The 26873-nt window shown below is 40.2% G+C and overlaps 1 long non-coding RNA gene across 5 annotated transcripts in view; it reads right to left on the bottom strand.

Annotated features, from left to right (window-relative positions):
- The window catches only part of LOC106558577, a 42854-nt gene extending 16207 nt beyond the window's left edge, over positions 1–26647 (bottom strand). The window contains exons 1-6 of one of the 5 annotated variants that reach the window (XR_005356836.1): positions 26144–26647; positions 25726–25950; positions 20133–20265; positions 19181–19394; positions 10333–10390; positions 2077–2352 (exon numbers count right to left, since the gene is read on the bottom strand). This is a non-coding gene — a long non-coding RNA (uncharacterized LOC106558577). Of the gene's footprint in view, positions 1–2076; positions 2353–10332; positions 10391–19180; positions 20266–25725; positions 25951–26143 lie in introns of all 5 variants that reach the window. The other 4 variants (XR_005356832.1, XR_005356837.1, XR_005356834.1 and 1 more) reach the window with 4 other exon arrangements.
- Between the last annotated feature and the right edge of the window lie 226 nt (positions 26648–26873).

The following is a 26873-nucleotide window of genomic DNA, read 5'->3' as shown; positions in this document are numbered from 1 at the left end:
AACGAAGGAGAAGAGAACAGAAGAAGTATTAGGAATGATAACGACTGAGAATTTCCCCCAAATTAATGTCAGGCACCAAACCACAGATCTGAGAACCTCAGAGTTTACCAAGCAGGATAGATACCCTAAAAAAACTGCACAGGGGCATATCGTATGCAAACTTCAGGAAAAAAAATCCTGAAAGAAGCCAGAGGAGGAAGCAAAAAATGCCTTACAAAAAGAACGAAGATAAAAACTAAGTCCAATGTCTCCTCAAAATGATGCAAGCAAGATGAAAGTGGAGCAAAATATTTACTTTATTTATTTAAATAATTATTTATTCATGAGAGACACAGGCAGAGGGAGAAGCAGGCTCCACGCAGGGAGCCCAATGTGGGACTTGATCCCAGGACTCCAGGATCACGCCCTGGGCCAAAGGCAGGCGCTAAACCACTGAGCACCCAGGGATCCCTAAAGTGGAGCAAAATATTTAAAGTATGGAGAGAGAAAGGGGCACCTGGGTGCCTCAGGAGTTGAGCATCTGGCTCTTGACCTCATCTTATGTCATAATCTCAGGTTTGTGAGATTGAGCCCCATGTCCAGGCTCTGTGCTCAAGGGGAGTTTGCAGTCTGCCCCTCTCCTCTGCTCAGTTGCTTTCTCTCGCTCGCTCTCAAATATATAAATAAATGTTTAAAAAAATAATGAGAGATAAAATTAAAAGCCAACCTAGAATTCTGTACTCTGCAAAATTATCCTTCAAATGAAGAAGATAAAAAAGACTTTCTCAGACAAACAAAATATTGGGAGAATTTGTTGCCAGCAGATCTGCCTTGTAAAAAATGTTAAAAGAGGGCAGCCCCGGTGGCACAGCGGTTTAGCACTGCCTGCAGCCCAGGGCGTGATCCTGGAGACCGGATCAGGCTCCCCACATCAGGCTCCCTGCATGAGGCCTGCTTCTCCCTCTGCCTGTGTCTCTGCCTCTGTGTCTCTCATGAATAAATAAATAAAATATTTTTTAAAAATAAAAGATTTATGTATCCATTTGAGAGAGAGAGCAGAAAGAGAGGGACTGGGTGTGGGGGCAGTCGTGAGTGGGGGGGGAGGGGCACAGGGAGCAGGAGCAGCAGACTCCAGTTGAGTGGGGCCTGACCTGAAGGCACGCTTAACCAACTGAGCCACCTAGGTGCCCCGATAAAAATATTTTTAAAAATGGATGAAGGAAGGACAAAGAAAAGGAGGTAGATGAAAGTATGAATGGAAAACTGAGGGTTTTAATTTTTTATTTTTTAAATATTTTTTTACATAATTAGCATTAAGCTTTGAAAATAATATATTAAAAATAGAGCATTAATTCATGGGAGACTGTAGATTCTGAGCTATATGTTTGATAAAATCTCCAAGTGACTGTTAACTGCTGCTAATTTCTCTTGAGAACCTGAATTCTCCCTTGTAGTACTCCCTTAACCTCCTGTTATTTAATCTGAAAAGAAATCATTATCCTTATTTTATAGAATGCAGTCCTGAGACATGAAAAGGTTGCTTGTATATGTTACCAGTTAGATATTAAAATGTTTTAGCTATTTATTATTAGTCATTTATTTGATTGCAGGGGTAATTTGTATGGACGTTCTGAAATCCTCTAACATTCCATTTCTCTTTCTCCTGGGCTAAGCTTGCCCTCCTCAGAGTTTCTTTCTTAGATGCAGCAATTATTGCTGTTATTTCTTTAAATCTGTACACAACGGTCCTTAGATAAGGAATCAGTGGTAATTTTTTTAATGTATGTCTATCAAAACCATCTTTGGGGATCCCTGGGTGGCGCAGCGGTTTGGCGCCTGCCTTTGGCCCAGGGCACGATCCTGGAGACCCGGGATCGAATCCCACGTTGGGCTCCCTGCATGGAGCCTGCTTCTCCCTCTGCCTGTGTCTCTGCCTCTCTCTCTCTCTCTCTCTGTGTGACTATCATAAAAACAAACAAACAAACAAAAAACATTAAAAAAAAAACATCTTTGGTTGAAGGGTTCTGCGTAAAAACATCATGCTTTGCCATTATCATTTTCATAAAATGGCCATGGACTAAGTAAAGAAATACTAACATAGGAATCTTTGTGTCTGCCACCAAATTTATATGTTGAATTCCAGATGTTCAAGGTGATGGTATCAGGAGTGGGGCCTTTGAGAAGTGCTTAGGTTGTGATGTATAGCCTTCATGAAGAGAATTAGGATTCTTTTTAAAAAGGCATCAGAGAGCTCCCTCACTCCTTCCCCCATGTGAGCACACAGCCAGAAGGTGCTGGCTATGAACCTGGAAGAGAGCCTCACCAGAAGATGACTATGCTGGTGCCTTGAACTTGAACTTCCAGTCTCTAGAACTGCAAGAAAAAAAAGATTGTTGTTGTTTATAAGCCACTCAGTTTGTGGTATTCTGTGACAGCAACCTGAAAAGATTAAAATAAGCATGATGAAAAAAACTCACCCATATTCCCACCACCCAGAACTAAACTCTATTATCATATTGGCATGTTTTCTCACCATATTTAAAAAAGAAAAATTAATCTATTCTTATACTATTGTAAGAATTTCAAGAACAGCATTGCACAAAGATAAAAATTCAAAAGTCACTTAATTTTTTTTAAAGATTTTATTTATTTATGAGAGACACAGACAGAGAGAGAAGCAGAGACACAGGCAGAGGGAGAAGCAGGCTCCATGCAGGGAGCTCGATGTGGGACTTGATCCCAGGACCCAGGATCACGCCCCAGGCCGAGGACAGGTGCTAAACCGCTGAGCCACCCAGGTGTTCCTCAAAAGTCACTTCAAATCTGATTCTCAGAAATGACCTTTATTAGCTTTAGATTAATATTTATGTATGTCTTTCTAAGTATACACAGAATAGAATACTTATATAAGCAAGGGATCACACTATATTAAATATATGAAACTTTTAAAATATAATTTAAAAAATGTTTTAAAGTCAGCTCTAGGCCCAACAGGGGGCTCAACTCACAACCCCCAGATCAAGAGTTGCATGCCCTACGACTGACCCAGTCAGGCACCCCAACTTACTTGAATTAAAAAAAAAGGAATGTGAAGAGGAAACTGAAGGACTGGCTGAGTTCCAAATAAACATTTCTCTAGCACAAGATATATTATTTCCTAAAGGATACTAAATACTCTAAAATATTAAAAGGCTGTATTCAATGTGCTTTTTAAAAATAATTTATTTTGATTGTATATGTCATCAATGACTCCCTGCTTTGAAAGATGCGAGCATTAGCATCATCACACTCCTACTCATCTCTCCATCCTTCCGTCAGTTGAAAATAGTCACCTCCTATTTTATAGTCACAATTTTCATAAATTTTTAGCAGGTCCAGCTAATGTATGAAAAAATCCTCCATCTATACCCCTGTCATTCTCAAATATAGAAGCAGTTGCTCCTGAAAACTCTCCCCCCGCTGTAGTTTCCAGCCAGAAACATCCATATAGCTTGTTCATTAAAGGCTCTAGACTTTCTTCTTCCTCTCCCATCTCTCTAATAAGGCCCAAGAGGAAAAACAAGTGAGAAAATGCCTAGAGAATGAACAACTCCTGAATCTTACTTAGCTTGTGGGGAGGCAGAAAGAGGATATGAACACTTATACATTAATAACTTTGACTATGACTTTTTATAACACTAGAATTCTCTGGAATGACAGATGTGAACAGTAGAACTCAGAGGGTACAACTGGCTTCTGAGAACTTCCGGAGGAAGTCAGGGCGGGACTTCCAAGGAAAATAGGGTTAAAAGGCAAGGACTGGTAGGGAATGGCATCTTTTCCAGTGTTAGGGAGCCTGGCGGAGGGGCCACACCCTCCTCTCAGAGGAGCGCAGCCAGTATCTACTCATTTCTGGGCTTCCTACCCGTTTAAACAGAAAGCTCAGTATTCAGAGCTAAACATCTGGCTTGACAGCAGGGAACATTCAGTTAATGGTAGTTCAGGGGAATTGCTGTGCTTACAGCTGTTTCATCTTGATAAAATAATTGTTGTTTCAAATGGGAAATTATTATGTAGAATCAGAATGGAATGAAAAAGTGGTGTCTTATCACAGCGTGATTTAGTAGTATATAAACAGGTTTTGGAAAAGGAAGGTATAACATTAAAAAGTGAGATCATTACAAATGGTGGATAAACACTATCTCAAAAAACAAAAGAGAGCAACGTCAGGAAAATATGACATTACTGAGGAGGCACTGGTCACATGTCAAATCAATATTTTTTAACCCTATGTCTCAGAAAAGACGCACACTTAAGACATAGTATTTGGTAATCTGCTTTGCCCAGACTGAAAGCTCAGTGGTTACGGGAAGGCACAGGAAAGTTGGTAGGGACAGCTATGTGTATGATTTAAAAGTATTCCAAAGGTCTTGTACCAAGTGTCAAACTATAATTTGTCTGCAATAACTATTAGTTGAAGAAAATAAATGAGTGATGTATTTTTTTCCCTGTATCTGCAAAGAGCAATTGACAGAGAACAGATGACTCAGGTCCTAGATCAAGAAGGGAGTTGGGGGACCACAAAAGAACGGCAATTGAGTGAAAGAAAAAGAGTCTGTGAAAGAGATTTCAGAACATGCTGCAAGCCCTAATTTTCTCTTCCTATGATACCTGGCAGTGGTGAAGACCCTAAATGGGCTACGCGTAGAACATTGTAGGTCCCTTAGTAAAGGAGCGGAACAGGAGGCATTGAATAAGTGTGGAGGAGCAAGACCTTCAGAACGTGGAAAGGCCAGTCATGGATCCTGGATGTGGTATTGACTGTTTCCAGGCACGGATGTGGCTCTGTGGGCAGGGAGACCATAATTCTCCTTAGGGTTTCTTTATCAGGGCCACCTTGGAGCCAGAGGATTCCTCACCTGTGTCTCCACCTTGGCACATCTCAAAGAGGATCAGAAAGAAGTCACCGGAAGGTTTGGCTCACTCAGATGGATTTTTTTGTTTATGCTGCTTGCATTTCACGTAGACTTTTGATAAAATTTATGACAGAACAAATCATGATGTGTAGATTTCCTTTTTATTATTCTATTCCCAAAACTGATCTTGTCAGACTTGGACCTGAGACTCTTAAAACCCTATTCATATTTTTAACTTGTGATCAATGTGAATTCAAGATACTATACACTCCTTACTTCATTTGTGAATAGCATTGTTTTGCCCTATTCTTTCAATATTATGTTAGGTTTCTTGAAATTGCCTTTTTTCCCTTCGGTGCCAAAATTAATGGAATCCTAGGGGCCTTTAAAACCTGGGGGCCTGTAGAGCTCCTCCCACTCATTGCAGCTGAAGAGAAAAGTAAATGGTACTTTGCATGATAAAACTATTCTTGCAGAAGTTATTTCCATCAAAAGAATCTCCTTTTTCTAAGGGGCTAGAAAGTAAATACTCTAGGCTTGCAGGCTTGTGGTCTTTGTTGCAGCTACTTAATTCTGCTGTTGGAGCGTGACCTCAGCCAAATGAAGGCATTGCTGTGTTCCAATAAAACTTTATTTACAAAAAAAAAGGAGGTTGGACTGGGTAGTCTGTTTGCTGACCCAGTTACCTGCCAACCCCTATTAGACTTCTGGGTTCCAAAGATTGTTGCTATGCCCTGTGAAAGTAATCCTTAATCCTTAAAAGGCCATAAACTGGTTGTCTTACTTAATAATGTCTTGCCTAGTAATAAATATTTAAGTTGACATCCCTGTTTTCCAGAAGACATAAATACTTGTGAATTTTCTTTGTTGAACAGAAGAGGACTATTGGCTTTTCCTCTTCTCCCTCGTGCATGAAGGTAAAAGAAAATGATGATGTTACAGGTTATGTTCTGGAGAAGCAAAAGATGAGGTAGAGCTTTGGGAGCAAGATGTTTCATTAGGATCAATACTTACAAAAAGTTGAGAAGGTGACAGGACTGGGCAGGGAGAGAAGTGGAACCCCTAAGCAGGTTCAAAGACTACATCCTACATGGCATGGAACCCTGGAAGAGTAGTGTCCCAGATGGCCAAGACTCTGGCCCTACCTTGCTTAATCTCCAGATCCCGGCCCCCCTGGGAAGAGAAAGCCTTCAGGCCAAGCAGTTCTCTGGCAAAAACTCATAGGGAGACGCTGTCTGCTGGCGCTGTCTGCTGGCTGGCTACGTGCTCATACCTACCATAAACAGCTAGTTTGTTTGTTTATTTTAAAGATTTTATTTATTTATGAGACAGAGAGAGAGAGAGACAGGCAGAGGGAGAAGCAGGCTCCATTCAGAGAGCCCGACGTGGGACTTGATCCCGGGTCTGATCAGGCCCCAGGTTGAAGGCGGTGCTAAACTGCTGAGCCACATGGGCTGCCCTAGTTTGTTTATTTAAACAAAAAGTGTGAGAATGTATCTCGTATGTTAACACCAAGTGTGGATTAAGAACAGCCACAGAGTTATGGAGCCTGTTAGCTTCATCCTTTTGATTATGTTTTCACTCTTTAAATGTATAAATATCCCTTTACATGTGTGAGAAAAGTATAGGAAACAGACATCATGATGAAGAAATATCTGGGCATCTTTTTTTTCTTCTCTATTTCTTCATTTATCTTCCCTAACTAGTTATCATTCACCTCTGTCCTGCCTTCTTTCATTCTCTTACCTTCCAGTTCTCCATCCTTCATTCACTAACCCCCCAAATTCTACCTACGGTTGTTCAATGGTTCATGTATAAAGTAACACATAATTGCTTTATGTGATTGCCTTTTAATTCAAGTAGGAGAAGAAAAGCAATTTATTTATTTATAAAGATTTATTTATTTATTTATTCATGAGAAACACAGAGAGAGAGAGAGAGGCAGAGACACAAGCAGAGGGAGAAGCAGGCTCCGTGCAGGGAGCCGGATGCGGGACTCCATCTAGTACCCCAGGATCATGCCCTGGACCAAAGGCAGATGCTCAACCACTGAGCCACCCAGGTGTCCCACCACTTAAAATTAAAGAGCACTCTTCTAAATAACTATTGGGTCAAAAATAAATAAATAAATAAATAAAACGGAGGTTAAAGATCATTTAAACATTAATGATAATGGGAATACTAAACTGAAAACACATGGGAGTGGTTCCCATATTTAGAGGCAAATTTGTATATATAAATAATTTTATCATTAAAAATGTTTTAGGGGGCTTGGGTGGTTCAGTTGGTTAAGTGTCTGCCTTCAGCTCAGGTCATGATCTCCAGATCCTGGGGATCCAGCGCTGCTTTGGAGGAGGTGGGGATCCCTGCTCAGCTGGGAGTCTGTTTCTCCCTCTCCCTCTATCCTTCCCCGCAACATGTGCCCTTTCTCTCTCTCACTGTCTCAAATAAATAAATAAAATCTTTTTTAAAAATTAAAAAAATAAAATAAACATCCATCTTAAGAATCTAAGAACATGAATGCAAAATAAACTTTAAACATAGAATTATGGGATCCCTGGGTGGCGCAGCGGTTTAGCGCCTGCCTTTGGCCCAGGGCGCAATACTGGAGACCCGGGATTGAATCCCACGTCAGGCTCCGGGTGCATGGAGCCTGCTTCTCCCTCTGCCTGTGTCTCTGCCTCTCTCTCTCTCTCTCTGTGTGACTATCATAACAAAACAAAACAAAAAAACAAAAAACATAGAATTAATAAAAATTATAGACATTAGTGAATTAGAAAAAAAAGACAATCTGTAAACCCCAAAATGTACTTTTTAAAAATTATATTTTGTGTTTTTGATTTTTGAGATGATGCTTTACAAGGACTAATAAAATCAGAATATTTGGGCCAGTGGCTCTTTCATAGACAAACTAGGCTATATAAGGCCTTACGTAGGCCATCCTACTATAATTGCTCTCCTTAACATAACAATGCTTGATATTTAATAGCTTCTACTTGATAGCATTTCCGTTTCATTCACACAGATGTTGTTTGAATAACCCATACAATGTCAGTGTGCCTTTATTCTCAGCCATCTCTTGTTGGAGGTGTGTTTATGAACAATTCTATAGCAGAATGAGTTAAATACTGTCAAGAAAGAAACAGTGTTTGAAAAAAAAAAAATGTTTCTCCATGTAACTGAGGTTTCTGGACATTGGAGCTGTAAGACCAGCTGAACTTCTGGATAAAGCACCAGAGAATTCAGCCAACCAGGGCAAAGCTGGACCATATTGCACACCAGAGTAATCAGTGCCTCAGGGAAATTGTTGAAACTAGAAAACCATTTGCCATAGGAGTGAGCAGTTTCTGCTTCTTGGTCAGTGGAATTTGTCCTTGAACCTGGAACCTCTTTTCTTTATTTCTGGGTGTGGCTACTGTGCTGAACTTTTACAATCATTTTGTTGTAAACTGGGACCAGGCCATTGTCCTTTTTTTTTTTTTTTTTTTTTTAATTAAAAAAAAATTTTTTTTTTTAATTTATGATAGTCACAGAGAGAGAGGGCGGGGGGGGGGGGGGCAGAGACATAGGCAGAGGGAGAAGCAGGCTCCATGCACCAGGAACCCGATGTGGGATTCAATCCCGGGTCTCCAGGATTGCACCCTGGGCCAAAGGCAGGCGCTAAACCGCTGCGCCACCCAGGGATCCCCAGGCCATTGTTCTTATAAAAACCCTGAACCAATACAAATGTATCTGACTGAAATATTTTTTTATCTGACTGAAATATTAAATTTTGTTTAGCAATCAAAATTGTGTTAAGTCTTTCTAACACAGTTAAGGAGAGAAATATTTCTACTAATTCAAAAATAATTGTTTTTACAAGCTGAGACTTTTTATTCAGGGGCTCCTCAGTAGAATGCAATGAGTGGCTCTAGGACCAATATCTAAATTTCCATTTTATATTTTTTCTTTTGTATGTTCCAATTCTTCTTTAATATTTTCAAGGCTTCAGTAAATTCTAACTGCTACAGTCCAGTGTTACCCATGCTCTGGGGGCTTAGGAATCGGCAGGCCTGTGTACATAGCTGAAACAAAGTAGTGTAGGAATGTAAATTTTCCCCACTCTGTTCTCTCCTGTGAGGTCAGGTTGGTGGTAGATGTCAGAAAATTGAATGGACATCCTGGCTGAGGAGAGAGTATTTGTCCCACGCCAAGAGCTGAGTGCAAGTAGACACTACTTCCAACATGATGCAGCTCTCCCACCAATATTCCAAAGAGAGGAAATTGGTTAGGTGATCAGACATATTCTGATATTTTATAGATGGAACAATCTGATAAATAGATATTTTTGTTATAGCATGTCAGTCACATAGAAAGAGTCATTGGTGCCAGCTAAGATAACCTGGCAATTAAATTGTGGTAGCTTATGGTCCTTTATAACAAGCACAGAAAAATTCAGTTAAAGAAATAAATTACCCGTGGTTAATAATTAATTATAAAATAAAAGATTATTGGGCAACCTGGGTGGCTCTGGTTTAGCACCGCCTTTGGCCCAGGGCGTGATCCTGGAGACCTGGGATCGAGTCCCTTGTCGGGCTCCCTGCATGGAGCCTGCTTCTCCCTCTGCCTATGTCTCTGCTTCTCTCTTTGTCTCTCATGAATAAATAAATAAAATCTAAAAGGAAAAAAAATTATCTTCTTAAAAATGTCTAACATTGAGTGGAATATGATAAGAACAGAAAATTGAGTTTATACTAAAAGAAAATCAGATTCAAAGTAAATGCAGGCTTCCCATGTGATGTTTTCCCTATAATCTCTTTGATAAGATTGGAGGAACATGTTGACCATCAAGACATGGAGACAAAGGTTCATATGTTAAAAACTGATGTTGTTTGGCATCTCTTTGTTTACAGGCCAAAAGCACAAATTCCTCCTGTTTCCTGGGAAAAATCTGGAGCATTCAAGATTGTTAATCTCGAATTGTTAATCACAGTGTTTTCTGTGATTTTTAGTGGCATGTTAAGATTCCTATTATGCTGCTCCATAGTCCTAAACCCATGCTGAGGGGATTATTTGCTTACTACAATAGCACTGTGGGATACTTAGGTTGACTTACAAAGTACTGTAGTTCTTCAAAGGCACAAACATTCAAAACACCTAATTGGAGATGAGCAACAAAGAGGGAAGCACACACACCTATATATTTGCTTTCTGCATTGAATTTGTCACAAAAATTTTGCAGTTCATTGAAGTGGACTGATTCTATGTATATATAAAATATCTGCAGTGAAATTAGTCAAAGAAAGACAAACACTATAGAATTTCACTCATATGTGGAATTTAAGAAAAAAAAATTAAAAAAACAAAGAAGAAAAAGAGCCAAAAACCAGACTCTTAAAAACAGAACAAGAGTAGTTGAAGAGGGGAGGTGGATGGGTGGATGGGTGAAACAAGTGAAGGGGATCAAAAGTACACTTACCTTGATGAACACTGAGAAATGCACAGAATTGTTAAATCATCATATTGTACACCTGAAACTAACATAGCACTATGTTAATTATATTTGAACAAAAAAATCGGATACAGTGACGCCTGAGTGGCTCAGCAGTTGAGCATCTGCCTTGGGCTCAGGGCGTGACCCTGGAGTTCCCCGGATCGAGTCCCACATCGGGCTCCCTACATGGAGCCTGCTTCTCCCTCTGCCTGTGTCTCTGCCTCTCTCTCTCTGTCTTTCATGAATAAATAAATAAAATCTTAAAAAAAGAAAATTCAGGCAGCCCCGGTGGCGCAGCGGTTTAGCGCCGCCTGCAGCCCAGGGCGTGATCCTGGAGACTCTGGATGGAATCCCACATTGGGCTCCCTGCATGGAGCCTGCTTCTATCTCTGCCTGTGTCTCTGCCCCTCTCTCTCTCTCTCTCTCTCTCTCTCTCTCTATGTCTATCATAAATAAATAAAAATAAATCTTTAAAAAAAAGATTTTATTTATTTATTCATAGAGACACATACACAGAGAGAGAGAGAGAGGCAGAGACACAGGCAGAGAGAGAAGCAGGCTCCAAGCAGGGAGCCCGACGTGGGACTCGATCCCGGGACTCCAGGATCGCGCCCTGGGCCAAAGGCAGGCGCGAAACCGCTGAGCCACCCAGGGATCCCCAATAAATAAAATCTTAAAAAAAAAAAAAAAAAGAACTCTTGGTTCTTAAAAAAAAAAGAAAATTCAGATATAAAAAGAGTGAGAGAGAAATTAAGAAACTACCACTATTATTAGGCAGTAGTGCAGTTTTAGGTTGAAATTTGCCTGAAAATAGCCCATTCAAAAATACCAACAGTAACAAATTATATGTAAACACCAAAGGATAAAACAAGATAAAAGGTCTGCAAAATTTGACAATTATAGATTCTATTTTGTTTTGTTTTTGTTTTTTAATTTTTATTTATTTATGATAGTCACAGAGAGAGAGAGAGGCGCAGAGACACAGGCAGAGGGCTCCATGCACCGGGAGCCCGATGTGGGATTCGATCCCGGGTCTACCAGGATCACGCCCTGGGCTAAAGGTAGGCGCCAAACAGCTGCGCCACCCAGGGATCCCTAGATTCTATTTTGATTGGTAAATAATAATAATACAAGTTGTTTGGACACAATTATGAATTTTGCACGCATTACAACAAATTTTATGTGTACTTATGCTGTACAGATATTTTAATGAGTTAGAACAGGGGTTGGCAAACCATGGCCTGAAGACTCAATTTTACCATACCAGTTCATTTACATATTATCTCGGTGCTCAGAGTTAGTCAGACTGCAAAGTTTGAGGGCACCTTCCCCAAGACTGCTATCACTTCTGTACCACCTGTAAGTTAGGAAGATTCCCAGAACCACACTCAAGGTTGGTAATTCACTAGAGGGATTCACAGAACTCTCTGAAAGTTATACTCATGATTATGGTTATTATGGAGAAATGATACAGATCAAAATCAGCCAAAGGAAGAAACACACAGAACACAGTTAGGTAAAGTTCCAAAGGCAAACCTTTCGTCATCCTCTCCCATAGAGTAATGACCCATTTATCATTGAGAAGTGATGTTTGACAGTGTGTATAGATTATTACCAACCAGAGATCACCTGAGCTTTGGTGTCCAGAGTTTTATTGAAGTTTCATGCCTTAGGAATAACTGATTGATTTAATGAATGCCCAGAAAGTTGAACTCAATCTCCAGTGAACTGACACCATGTGACCCAAAGCCCCCACCCTAAATCCCATAGTTGGTCTTTTGGTATGGCCAGTCTGCACTATAAACCAAGATACTCCTATTATTTATGGCAGAGATCACCTGCCAGAAGCATTTTTGTACCTGTGGATCAAAAATAAGTCAGTTACAAAGTTAAAATATAATTAAAATCAGTGTCAATGTTTAGTCCTAAGACATTCATGAACAAATCATATACTGGGAAGAAAAAGGATAATATGTAGGGGATCTTCTTGCTAGGGTTGGATTTCAACATCTGAATCTTGTGTGCCTGGGCAGCTCAGTCAGTTAAGCATCTGCCTTCAGATCAGGTCATGATCCCAGGGTTCCGGGATCAAGTCCTGCATCCAGCTCCTCACTCAGGGGAGAGTCTGCTTCTCCCTCTGCCCTTCCTCCAGCATGTGTTCTCTCTTGCTCACTCTCTCTCACAAATAAATAAATAAATAAAATTTCTAGGAACAAAATTTTAAGAACTTTTGAATGTTGTTTTATTTGGGTGATTAAATTTTGGAGCCAGTGGTAAGGGGATTATTGTATTGTCAATAAATTTTTACTAATGGTCTCCTTTCCACAAGGTATCTGTTCCGCACACAGTCCTCCAATGTTTCACTTATCCACTCCAGACCACGAGAGAAAACAAAGGTGATTAATAAACAAAAGAACAGATTCCTTTGATTCGAAACAGTTTATTCTAGTCTGTAAAGTCAATTATCTTAATTCTAAGCCCCATAAAGATTTTGGGTTTTTTTTACACACATTATTTAAGTCCAGACTAAGCCATGTTCTTTCCTCTAAACTTATTTTTAAGTTGTGAAAGTAATGGATGGTCATTAAATAAATGGAAACTAAAGTAGAAAAAAAATAGTCCATTGCCTCATCTACCTTTGGATTAAAAAGTTAAAAAAGTTGTACTTTTTTTCTTAATATTTTATTCCATCTTTTTAAAAGTAATCTCTATGCCCATCATGGGGCTCAAACTAACAACCCTGAGATCAGGAGGTGTATACGCTACTGACAGAGCCAGCCAAGTATCCTTACACCTCTATTCCTTATACTCTAGGTATCTTGCGTCTCCCCATTCATGTTATACTTATTATACATTTTAAAAAGATATTATTTAATGGTTATATAATAATCCTTGCATGGATTTAGATTGGATTGCTGATAACCATTTGACTTTTCTGTATTTTTCTCAATTAATGTTTGTGCTTCTTTGTTCGATAGGGTAAAGTACCAGAATATTATTCCAAAATCTTTTTCTCAAATTTATACAAGTTGACAGGGTATTCCAGAACCTTTCTTCTAACAGATGTCAGTGGCTTGTATCATAAAACACATGCATTTATATATGAATAAACCTTAATAATTTATTCATAAAAGTTTTTCTACTTATAATTTTCTTTACCTTGACAAATACTATGACATATTTAATACTATGTCTCATTTGTACGTTTGATGGAATTTCCAGAAACTTTGCACACGAGGAAGGAACAGAAATCAGTATTGTCTGGTAAGGATCAGTGAAATTTGTCTCAGTGTGGTTTGGCCTGAGATGTACAGTCACTGGTTAAAGAATCAGCCCTTTATGATTCTGCTGACCTAGAGCCATGAAGTGTGGTTTTAGCCTCAGCCCTGTCTCTTAGCTGGCACTGGCCTTGATGCTTCTAACCTCTCCCTTTAATGTAACTACTGTTCTGTGTCGGTTCCATCATGACCTCCCTGTTCTGCCCAGAGCCCAGAAGTATGTGATGTTGCCCCGCTGCTGCTCAGCCCAATCCCTTCTCTGTACTCTCCAAATATTGGCACAGTTGTTGGTTGTGAAGTGAGCTATTTCTTTCCTCACCTGAGGCAGAGCTATCTGTTCTCAATTCCTCGCTGTACTTCTAATGATAATAGCTCTTTATTTACTTTCCTCTCTATTGCAGCCTTCCTGTCCCTAGACGTTTGGCATGAGTTTCTGAGGGCTGGGCCAGAATGCAAACGAGTGATGCATTTTATGCTGTATTTAGAATTATCCTGTCTCTCACTCCTTAGCCCCTGTCCATAGAACAAGCCTGGGTTCTCTCATTTCCTCCTCTGGGGTTGAACTCTTTTCCCACCAACCACTTTGTTTGTGAGAGGATAAAGGAAGAGTTTTTGTTCCCCAGTGGCTTCAGGGCTTCAGGCCTAGACTTGGTTCTCAGCATCTCCCATTGTCCCTCCCATGATGTTTCTTGGTCCTATTACAGTTGTGCTCTGGTGAGTCTGTCAGCAGGCTACCCTGACATGTTTAGACCTGTCTGAGTTCTCAACATTTTAACCTGAGCTAATGCTCTGGGACCCTCACTCCATTGATTTAGAAATTATTGGACTTGATTATTTTTGTGTTGACATTAATTTTAAAAATTTCACATCACTAAATCTCCATTGACTTTATGTTTCAAATTCATTTGTGTACCAACCTACAATTTAATCAAGAAACTGGTCTGATATCCTTGTGAAAATGTGATTAATTTCTTCAGAATCTTGCCTGACAATGAAGATGTTTTCTATTCTTATTTTGCCATTACTGATCTTCTTGTGCTCTTTATGGTGAAAAGTGGGTGACAAAGCAGGCAAAGGGAAGGCAAATTGTTTTTCAATTTTGTTTTTTTATACAGAAATTTCATTGTTCTTAAAATATCTTTTAGAAACTTTTACTATAGCTTTTATGTACTATGATAAAATATGGCATTATACGGCAAAAATTCAGACTATATTGTAAAAACGGCTATTAACAAAGCAAGTAATAAAAAGGCATTAGAAAACTGTTAGGTGAGTGCAAATCTGATGTGAAAGAAATTTCTTTGGCTTTAACTATACCCATCCATGAACTCACTCAGCTTCAGTGTTATGCCAGATGCTATGCTGGGTATCAAGGATGTGAAAATAACAAAGGTGTGGTGTGTCTAGTGGTATATATAATCTGGAGGAGGACAGAAATACTCCAAGAGGGGTGAGAGACGTCATTGGAGCTCAAGGTCACATTCCTTTGGTGACCTCTGACTTGAGCTCTGGTAGACAGTAACCATGTACATTCATGACTCCTTACTACTAATGTTCACTGAATTTCTGAGCTACTGCCTCAGGGATTGCCTCTGTGTATGTGTGTGTATGTGTGTGTGTGTGTGTGTGTGTTGTGTGTGTGTGTGTGTAATTAACATGCCCCGGAAGATACCTACCAATAAGGAAAAGGAGGTGGTAGATAAATGCCTCTGTCCTTCAAAGGACAATTATAAGGAACATTCTACATGGTTTCTCAGAGGATCCTCACTGGGAATAAGCCCCAGTTACTTACTGTTGTAAATTGCTTAATAATTCATTTATTGGAGGGATGCCTGAATGGCTTAGTCAGTTAAGTGTCCAACTCTTGGTTTTGGCTCAACTCTTGACCTTAGGGTCATGGATTGGACCCCACACTGGGCTCCACACTCAGCTCAGAGTCTGGTAAAGATTCTCCCTCTGCTCTTCCCCCAGCTTGTGCTCTCTTTCTCTCTCATATAAATAAATAAATAAGTAAATAAGTAAATAAATAAATAAAATCAATCTTTTAAAAAATTTACTCATTTATTGGATTTTCCTCTTTAGCGTTCTTGTTTTTCCCTCACTCTGGCTTCCTGGGAATGCCACTCAAACAACCTACTTATACCCAAGTTACTTGTCACTTTTCACCCAAACCGAGGTCCTGCTTTTGGCAGAACCGAGTTTTTGCATTACCAATATTACCAATTTTATATTTGCATTACAAATATAAAATAATATAAAAATATAAATAAATAAAAATATAAATATATAAATAGAGTTCTCCAGTTTTATAGAGGATGGATCAATTAATTCCTTGAGTAGGAGTCACCAGGAAAGGCTATATAGGTCAATTGCAGGAGCCACAAAAGGGGAGAAGTTTGAAACTGATAGTTGAAAGATAAAGCTCTCCAATTCCTTTAACTATTGCTCTATATGAGATATCTAGTCCTGGGATGATACAATGGGGGCTAAATTACATATCCCCTGTTATTTGAATTAGTCATATTTGCCTAAGACATTATAGGGTTTTGGGAGGAGTCAATAATGAGACAAATTGGAGCTAATGCCCTGTACTCAGGCTAAGCAGTTTTTATTTATTTTTATTTTTTTAATTTTTATTTATTTATGATAGTCACAGAGAGAGAGAGAGAGAGAGGCAGAGACACAGGCAGAGGGAGAAGCAGGCTCCATGCACCGGGAGCCTGACGTGGGATTCGATCCCGGGTCTCCAGGATCACGCCCTGGGCCAAAGGCAGGCGCTAAACCGCTGTGCCACCCAGGGATCCCCTAAGCAGTTTTTAGAGCCAAGAATATGAACAAATCTATGCTTTGACCTTTGAAACCATCTCTTGATTAGTGACAGTGGCTCAAGGTAGGAGAATGTCAAGATGGCCAGGCTTGGTCTAGGGATATTAGTGTGATTAAAGATAAAAGGACAGTTTGCTTGCAACACTGTGTGGTAGCTTTCTATGGCTTTGTAACCAAGCTCCTAGGGCGATGTGCCAGGTTCCACAAGACAGAGGCCGTGAAAATGTAAAGAGAGGGACAAAAGATAAAGTTGTGATTCATCAAAGCATTGTAAACAAACCTAAAATCATGAAAACCTCCCTGTGTAAGGCCCATCCCCCACCAGAACCCAGTGCCTTGGCTAAGATGTCTAAAGAGTAGATTAAAAAAAAAAAAAAAAAAAACAGAGTAGATGTGAGCAGGACTATATTGGTGTTCATGGGAGGAAAAATTTCCCCCCTTTTGAGCAGGACTATACTGGTGTTCGTGGGAGGAAAAATTTTCCCCCTTAGCCTCACAGCCTAAGACCATGCTAAGAGACAGGCAGAAAATTCCTGAGGTGCAAATGGAGGGAAACCAACTGTGGCAGCTGCTCCAAGGACCGCTTCAATGAAGGGAGGTGATGTGATAGGGATGGGGGAATGGCGGGGGGGGCGGGGGGAGAAGCTCTGGTTTTCAGACCCAGAGACCATGGATATAGTTATCCACATCCCTGTCAATATTTCTCCCCAGCCATCTGGTAGTTGGACATTGGGTTACAATGGCATCCTTAACGAACCAAGAAGATGATGCCACTTTTCTCTTTAAAAAAAAACAAAAACAAAGAAACAAAAACACCAAAACAAGACAAAACAAAACAAAACAACCCAACATAGAATTCTCTTCTTGTGCAATACAATAAAGCCTAATGTAGAATGCAAGGACAAACAATACGAAACTCCGGATATGAGACCTCCATTTCACATAATTCCTAAAATAACTGTTAGGTTCACTTCAACTGAGTTCTCATTTTCTCATTTGTGAAATGAAGATAATAATGTTTGCTTCCCAAAGGTACACTGTAAGGAGAAAGTGTATGTTGAGCCTGAAGCATTTCAGGGGCTGACACATGTCAGACATGCAAGAAATTTTAACTATCTTTACTCTCTTTTCCCTTTTTAGCTATTTTAAATAAAACTGATTTCTTTTTCAAATCCTCAGCATTAGAGAGGGAGAAAATTAAACTTTCTTTCTGTAAAAACCCACTAGTCAGATTTGGGGGTATTTCTTTTGGGAGATTAGAAAATGGGTTAGCTTGCTGTGATTATTTCCTCTCTTATAAGAGTTCCCTGAAGATTTACGCCTAATTTGCAGTTTAAGAATTGTAAATTGTGGGATCCCTGGGTGGCGCAGCGGTTTGGCGCCTGCCTTTGGCCCAGGGCGCGATCCTGGAGACCTGGGATCGAATCCCACGTCGGGCTCCCGGTGCATGGAGCCTGCTTCTCCCTCTGCCTATGTCTCTGCCCCTCTCTCTGAGAGAGTCTCTCTCTCTCTCTCTCTCTCTCTCTGTGACTATCATAAAAAAAAAAAAAAAAAAAAATTAAAAAAAAAAAAAAGAATTGTAAATTGTCTTTCTTTGAAGACTTTTATGAAACTACACAGACATTAGGTAATATCAAGTATGATTATACAATTTATGGTTCATGAAAAAAGTCAAAATTAATTTTCTGAAAACGTATCTAGATAAAAATAACAGTAGTCCTCCTCCTGCTTCTCACATGTAGTGTCCAAACTAGTTACAGGACTGTAATACTTGTTTTACTACTACTATATCTATTACTATATATATATATATTACATATTACTATATATTATATATTTTACTATTACTGTATAATTACTGTAAGTATAATTTGCTATATACTCTGTCATATATAATACAGTGTGTATTATGTACTATATAATGTACTATATAATTTATATATTTTACTATGACACTATTTTACCTTATTTTCCTTTTTTATAATATTTTAAATATAATCACTGATAAATGCCTCAATATTTAGGTATAGTTATGTGTGTATGTATATAACATATGTATGTATAATAATGTCTTTTTGTCTTGCAAAATGAGGGTAATTTCACCATAATTTTTTTTTAAAGATTTATTCATGAGAGACACAGAGACACAGGGAGGAGGAGGAGGAACAGGCTCCATGCAGGGAGCCTGATGCGGGACTCAATCCCGGGACTCCGGGACCATGCCCTGAACCAATGGCAGACGCTCAACTGCTGAGCCACCCAGGCATCCCAATCATAATGTTCTTATGCAGACCATTCTAGCCAATAAAATGAACTCTACAGTTAGTTTTTTTTTTTAAGATTTTATTTATTAATTTATTTTAGAGAGAGAGGAGAGAGAATGAGAATGAGAGAAGGAGAATGTGAGGCAGGAAGGGGCAGAGGGAGAGGGAGAAGCAGGCTGTCCCCTAATGCTTAACCAACTGAGCCACCTAGGCATCCCTAGAGGTAGTTCTTGCATCTCATTGGCCTGTACCATTTACAAGGTTTCTATGATGTCACTGTTTGGAATTCAGAGTTTCAATCCAGAAGATTTTATCATTGTACTTGCACAAATCTGTTTATATTGACTACTAAAATGGTTGTTCTTAACCTTATATTTGGGCTTATTCTGAGCAAGGATGTTATGCGGGATTCTTTTTTATAATCTAAAAATGTTAACAATAAACAATCATTTCTTGAATACTTACCTTCTTTGAGCAGGATCTTGCGCAAGGCTCTGTGAGTAATATAAACAGGAAATTTCTCCGAGTTCAGAAGCTCACATCATGGAGAGATACATACATTCATTCGCTCCAAGTATCGAGAGCCACCATATATGCTGAACATGTGCTAATAATTTTATTCTCATAGGAGATGGTATATTATGAATTCTATAATAAAGACACTGAATTGTTTTGGATACTGTGGGACAGAAAAGACATCTTTGGATTAGGGATAGCCAGTAAGGATTTATTCAGGACATATTATTGGAAATTTGCCATGAAGGATCGATTGGACTTTTGTTAAGTGAAATCGAGTAGAGGAAGGACATTCTTGGTAGCCACGACTATGTATACATGTATATAGTTGTGGCTGAGTGGAGACTCAAAATACACGTTTGTGATGTTTATTGTATTCCACTGCTATAGAATACTTTCATCTAGTGAATCATAGAAGAATGCCACTATGATGTCATTGTCTAAAGGATACTCAGACCATGCAGCTTCTTCAACAGCATATAATATGGGAAGAGGTAATTCTGTGACATTTGGTTAGGCTAGGGTTAGCTTAGGTGGTGAGCTGGCTGGGGAGCGGTGGTGGGAGTCTACTAGGGGTCTCATTGAGGTATAATCACAGTCTGAGCTGGGCCGTGGCTCCTTTTTAGAGACAGGGGAGAATTATTTCCTTGCTCATTTAGGTTGTTGGCAGAATTCTGTTCCTCACGATTTTAAGACTGATGTTTCCATTTTCTTGCTGGCTGTTAGCTGAAGGCTGTTCCACTTCTAGAGGCACACATAGGCCGTGGCTCATGTTCCCTTTCCTTCATCTTCGAAACCAGCAAGCCTTCTGCCCTTCCCTTCCACTTTTAAGGACTCCTTGATCCCACTTGGTCCCTCTGGAAAATCCAGGATACTCTCTCCATCTCAATTTTAGTCATACCTGCAAAGTCCCTTTTTGCCACGTAAGATGACATATTCTGAGGCTTCAGGGGCTAGAGTGTAGACATCTTTGGGGGACCTTTATTTGGCCAAACCACAGTGCTTTTGTCTCCTACGTCCTGGAAATGGAGCCACTGGCAAAACAGAAGGCCACATATACTTCTGTTGGGGTGTTGTGGGGATTAGTAGCAGCAGCAGCAAAGCTTGAGACAGGGTCCACTGTGACAGATGATGAATTTCTACCTTAACCCATTAGTGAACCCCTAGTCCAATGAACTTTTTGAGGTAAGAAATGTAAATTTCTATCTTGACATTTTCTCAACGTTTACTGGCTACATGTTAGCCAATGTTGAAAACATGGACTTCAGCCTACAACCACTGCCCAAAAGATTCTCAAATTTACTTTGTTAGACTTACGGAGAAGAAGCATGATAATACTGTGAGGCATACCGTAAGGCAGGGAAACCAGAGTGAGGGGGAAGAGACATGGTCACGGGTTAATAAAATGTTAGAGCTGTCCAAAGGACCCAAAATATCATTTAGTTATGTTCTACGCCTTTTAGGAAGTTTCTTGAGAACAGTCTCTACATTTTTATCTCATTCACTGCTTTACCTTCAACATCCAAAACACTGTTTATCAGTTAGTAGATGCTCCATAAATACTTATTGAATGACTAGTGTGAAAATTCAGATCAGAGAGTGCAATTGATTTGATAAAAGTCACACAACTGGTTTATGGCAGAGCTGCATTTAGGAACTAGTTTTGATTCTTCATTCTTTGTTCTATCAAATTTAGGAGGCAGCCCCTGGAAAATAGCACCCAACAAATGGCATCCAAACATTCCCATATGTTGACTTTCTATCTTCCACATAGCATTTTTTTCTTTTATGAAATATTACTAACCAAATCTCTCAATTTAATGTCTGAAATGTGAGTCAAGAGAATGGAATTCTGTTCCTAGTTCCTCTATTCACTCCCTTTGCCACTTAACCTGAAGCAAATTATTTAACCTGTCCAAAGTCAGTTTCTTCTTCTGTAATGAAACAGCTAACTTCCTTTCATTTCTCATGTCCTAGGAGTCTAGATTTCATGAAAGCTAATCAGTAAGCTCACCCATGGACCTTATGTGTGAACAACCTTCTACCAGTGTTCTCGAAATGTTGTCAGCATATCACTTCTATCAGAATCACTTGGAGTCCTTTAAATATGCTGATCTCCAGAAGAAGAGAATTAATAAAGATTCGAGCAGAACTCAATGAAATAGAGACCAGAAGAACTGTCTTCGGAACAGATCAACAAAACCAGGAGTTGGTTCTTTGAAAGAATTAATAAGATAGATAAACCATTAGCCAGCCTTATTAAAAAGAAGAGAGAAAAGACTTAATAAAATCATGAATGAGAAAGGAGAGATCACTACCAATACCAAGAAAATACAAACGATTTAAAAAACATATTATGAGCAGCTATACACCAATAAATTAGGCAATCTAGAAGAAATGGACGCATTTCTGGAAAACCACAAACTACCAAAACTGGAACAGGAAGAAATAGAAAACTTGAACAGGACGATAACCAGGGAGGACATTGAAGCAGTCATCAAAAATCTCCCAAGACACAAAAGTCCAGGGCCAGATGGTTTCCCTGGGGAAGTCTATCAAACGTTTAAAGAAGAAACCATACCTATTCTACTAAAGCTGTTTGGAAAGATAGAAAGAGATGGGGTACTTCCAAACTCGTTCTATGAGGCCAGTAACACCTTAATTCCAAAACCAGACAAAGACCCCACCAAAAAGGAGAATTATAGACCAATATCCCTGATGGACACAGATGCAAAAATTCTCAACAAGATACTAACCAACAGGATCCAACAGTACATTAAGAAGATTATTCACCATGACCAAGTGGGATTTATCCCCAGGATGCAAAGCTGGTTCAACACTCGTAAAGCAATCAATGTGATTGATCATATCAACAAGAGAAAAAACAAGAACCATATGATCCTCTCAATAGATGCAGAGAAAGCATTTGACAAAATACAGCATCCATTCCTGATCAAAACTCTTCAGAGTGTAGGGATAGAGGGAACATTCCTCAGTATCTTAAAAGCCATCTACGAAAAGCCTACAGCCAATATCATTCTCAATGGGGAAACAGTGAGAGCCTCTCCCCTAAGATCAGGAACATAACAGGGATGTCCACTCTCACCACTGCTATTCAACATAATACTAGAAGTCCTAGCCTCAGCAATCACACAACAAAAAGAAATAAAAGGCATTCCAATTGGCAAAGAAGTCAAACTCCCCCTCTTCACCGATGACATGATACTGTACCTAAAAAACCCAAAAGATTCCACCCCAGGATGGCTAGAACTCAGACAGCAATTTGGCAGTGTGGCAGGATACAAAATCAATGCCCAGAAGTCAGTGGCATTTGTATACACTAACAATGAGACTGAAGAAAGAGAAATTAAGAAGTCAATCCCATTTACAATTGCACCCAAGAGCATAAGATACCTAGGAATAAACCTAACCAAAGAGATAAAGGATCTATACCCTAAAAACTACAGAAAACTTCTGGAAGAAATAGAGGAAGACACAAAGAGATGGAAAAATATTCCATGCTCATGGATTGGAAGAGTTAATATTGTGAAAATGTCAATGCTTACCCAGGGCTATTTACACATTTAATGCAATCCCTATCAAAATACCATGGACTTTCTTCAGAGAGTTGGAACAAATCATCTTAAGATTTGTGTGGAACCAGAAAAGACCCCGAATAGCCAGGGGAATATTAATAAAGAAAACCATAGCTGGGGGCATCACAATGCCAGATTTCAGGTTGTACTACAAAGCTGTGGTCATCAAGACAGTGTGGTACTGGCACAAAAACAGACACATAGATCCATGGAACAGAATAGAGAAACCAGAAATGGACCCTCAACTCTATGGTCAACTAATATTCGACAAAGCAGGAAAGACTATCTACTGGAAAAAGGTCAGTCTCTTCAATAAATGGTGCTGGGAAAATTGGACCGCCACATGCAGAAGAATGAAACTAGACCATTCTCTTACACCACACACAAAGATAAACTCAAAATGGATGAAAGTTCTAAATGTGAGACAAGAATCCATCAAAATCCTAGAGGAGAAGACAGGCAACACCCTTTTTGACCTTGGCCACAGCAACTTCTTGCAAGATACATCTAGGAAGGCAAGGGAAACAAAAGCAAAAATGAATTATTGAGACTTCATCAAGATCAAAAGCTTCTGCACAGCAAAAGAAACAGTCAACAAACCTAAAAGACAACCTACAGAATGGGAGAAGATACTTGCAAATGATCTATCAGATAAAGGACTAGTATCCAAGATCTATAAAGAACTTATTAAACTCAACAGCAAAGAAACAAACAATCCAATCATGACATGGGCAGAAGACATGAACAGAAATCTCACAGAGGAAGACATAGACATGGCCAACAAGCACATGAGAAAATGCTCTGCATCACTGGCCATCAGGGAAACACAAATCAAAACCACAATGAGATCCCACCTCACACCAGTGAGAATGGGGAAAATTAACAAGGCAGGAAACAACAAATGTTAGAGAGGATGTGGAGAAAGGGGAACCCTCTTGCACTGTTGGTGGGAATGTGAACTGGTGCAGCCACTCTGGAAAACTGTGTGGAGGTTCCTCAAAGAGTTAAAAATAGAACTGTCCTACGACCCAGCAATTGCACTGCTGGGGATTTACCCCAAAGATACAGATGTAGTGAAATGGGGGGACACCTGCCCGATGTTTCTAGCAGCAATGTCCACAATAGCCAAACTGTGGAAGGAGCCTCGGTGTTCATTGAAAGATGATTGGATAAAGTAGATGTGGTCTATGTATACAATGGAATATTCCTCAGCCATCAGAAATGAAAAATACCCACCATTCCCTTTGACGTGAATGGAACTGGAGGGTATTATGCTGAGTGAAATAAGTCAATCAGAGAAGGACAAACATTATATGGTCTCATTCATTTGGGGAATATAAAAAATAGTGAAAGGGAATAAAGGGGAAAGGAGTAAAATTGAGTGGGAAATATTAGAAATGGAGACAGAACATGAGAGACTCCTAACTCTGGGAAAGGAACAATGGGTGGTAGAAAGGGAGTTGGGTGGGGGGTGGGGGTGACTGGGTGACGGGGCACTGAGGGGGGCACTTGATGGGATGAGCACTGGGTATTATTTTATATGTTGGCAAATTGAACACCAATAAAAAATAAATGAAATTAAAAAAAGGAAAAAAATAAATATGCTGATCTCGCAACTGTTAAAAGAGAATAAATTAGACACAGGCCATGCTTCCCGACTCTTTTCACCTCTATAGTTAGGTACACATAAAAGGTGAAAATATTGGGACCCCTGGTTGGCTTAGTCAGAAGAGCATGTGTAAGTTCAAGCCCTACATTGCAGGCAGAAATTACATAAATATACACAAAAACTTTAAAAAGTGGTAATTTTTATGTGGTATATTGGGTCAGAAAGCTTATACGGTCTCTTTGCTAACACACATTTCACTAAGAAACTGCCAGTAGTATCATTGAACAAGAAAAACAAGTTGCAGGACAATATGTATTATATCTATTTTCAAGTCAATGCCAAAACTCTGTATATGTAATATGTCTACATGAACATGTATTATGTATTTATTTATTATGTATTTGTGCATGATCGTATATTATGTGCACGTAGATGTACAGTGTTATGAGCATTTTGAAAGGATAATACTAGGTTGTTAAAGTAGAGGAAGAGAGAAAGGAAAGCAAAGAATAAAGAGATAAAAAGTGAGAACATTAGTATATGCTGTGAATCCATGTATGGACTTATGTAATGTATTTGTATATAAAGACATTTAAAAAATTAAAAATGCAGATCCAGGGCCCCTACTTTAGATTCTTTTAAGCAGAATTTAAAAGATAGGAGGGACACCTGGGTGGCTCAGCGGTTGAACGTCTGCCTTCGGATCAGGGCATGATCCCGAGATCCGGGATCAAGTCCCACATCAGGCTCCTTTCATGGAGCCTGCTTCTCCCTCTGCCTGTGTCTCTGTCTCTCTCTCATTGTCTCTCATGAATAAATAAAATCTTAAAAAAAAAAAAGGAGATGTACAGAGGTGAGCGTCTGCATCATTAACAAGTATTCCAAAGGATTCTGTAACAGTAAAGTCAGTAAGACTTTAGGCGCTAATATCATTAGCTGTAAACACAGTGTATTGGAAATTTCCATCCTGCAATGCAGGCTAAGCTAGTACTCATTGTCTTGGAACATAGTAGATGCATAATAAATAGCTTCTGATTATATGAGTCATTTGGAGGACAGGTGGAGGGATGGAGGGCCAAAGTGGCTGGAGAAGCAGATCAGGTGGGCAAGGTCAAGCTCAGGAGAGATGAGGACAAAAGTATCTAACAACAATGCGCTGGGCCCCCTTGCCATTTTCAGACATTCAACCCATATTTGTTAGGCACCGAGTACACGCAGGACACTTTTCTATATCTTACATAATTCGTAAATAACCCTTTAGAGATTCAAAGATAGGAAGTGAGTAGTACCAGTATCAGAAGTGGGATTTGAACCCAACACATATTTTGAGCATGAACGTAATGAACCAGGCACCAGGCAGCAGCGGAGGATAGGGTGGTGAGTACATAGTTAGCTCTTCTCCACGTCTAGAATCTTGAGGCTGTGCCATCATCATTTCTGTCATCACTTATTCCTTGACCCTCCTAGTCAGCTGCCTAGAAGCAGCTTCTTTGTCCTATATTTCAACTTGGATCCTGCCAAAGAGAGATTATAGTTAATGCATTGCTTTTTTTTTTTGGGGGGGGGTGTGTGTCCATCAACCCTAGAGCTAGTGCTTTCACAGGGGGCAAGGAGCATCACTGCCGGTGACTTTGCATTGTGCAAGGATCCCCCACCCCCTCAGGCGAAGCAGACTAATTCTAGTTTTTACGATTCTTAGGCACCTACCAGGTGAGAATAATTCTGGCTCTCCAGCGCTTCCTCTACTAAGTGCTTTCCGGTTAGAGCAGACAGATTAAAGTGGGGATAGAGGTGCCCTCCGGTTAAGTGCAGGAGCAGGACAACAGCTGGTACAAAATTCTTTACGCGTACCCATTTTCCAGTGACCTCATCCCTGGTGTTGGGGACCGTTAGGAAAAAAAATCAGGGGTGTGTATTTTGCACCCAAATGTCTTAAAGTTAAAAAAAGAAGCATCCTTTTGTCATCCACTAGCCACCAACAGTAACTTAGGGCCTTAACTTCTGGATTCGTGTCACCCTCACCCAGCCCCATTCATTTGCCGAGAAGTAGCCATTTTGCAGGTTCCGGAGAATGGGAGCAGGGCCGGACCCCCGGCGGGCCGTCCGCTCGCTCCCGAAGCTCGGCGGAGCCGGCCCGGGTCGGTACCGCGAGGCCGGCCTCCGTGATTTGTCAGCAGCCGCGCGTCCCGGGACCGGAAGACGAGGGGCTGCGGGGGCAGGTGGGGCGGGTGGGGCGCGTGGGGCGCGTGCGCCGCGCTCGGCGGCGAGGTCGGGGCCCGGAGCGCGGCTGAGTCGCCGCCCCCTGCCCAGGTGCGCAGCCTGCGCGTCGGGCCGCCTGCCGGGCCTGGGAGGCGGGGTCCGCGCGCGTCCTCCCCGCTCACAGGTGCCCCCCCCGTCACGTTGGACCTCAGGGAGCCAGCGTGCAGCGGCTGGCGGT

The sequence above is a fragment of the Canis lupus genome, chromosome 3 (genome assembly GCF_011100685.1).
Source record: "Canis lupus familiaris isolate Mischka breed German Shepherd chromosome 3, alternate assembly UU_Cfam_GSD_1.0, whole genome shotgun sequence".
NCBI lineage: Eukaryota > Metazoa > Chordata > Mammalia > Carnivora > Canidae > Canis > Canis lupus.
This window is presented reverse-complemented; position numbering and strand designations above follow the sequence as displayed.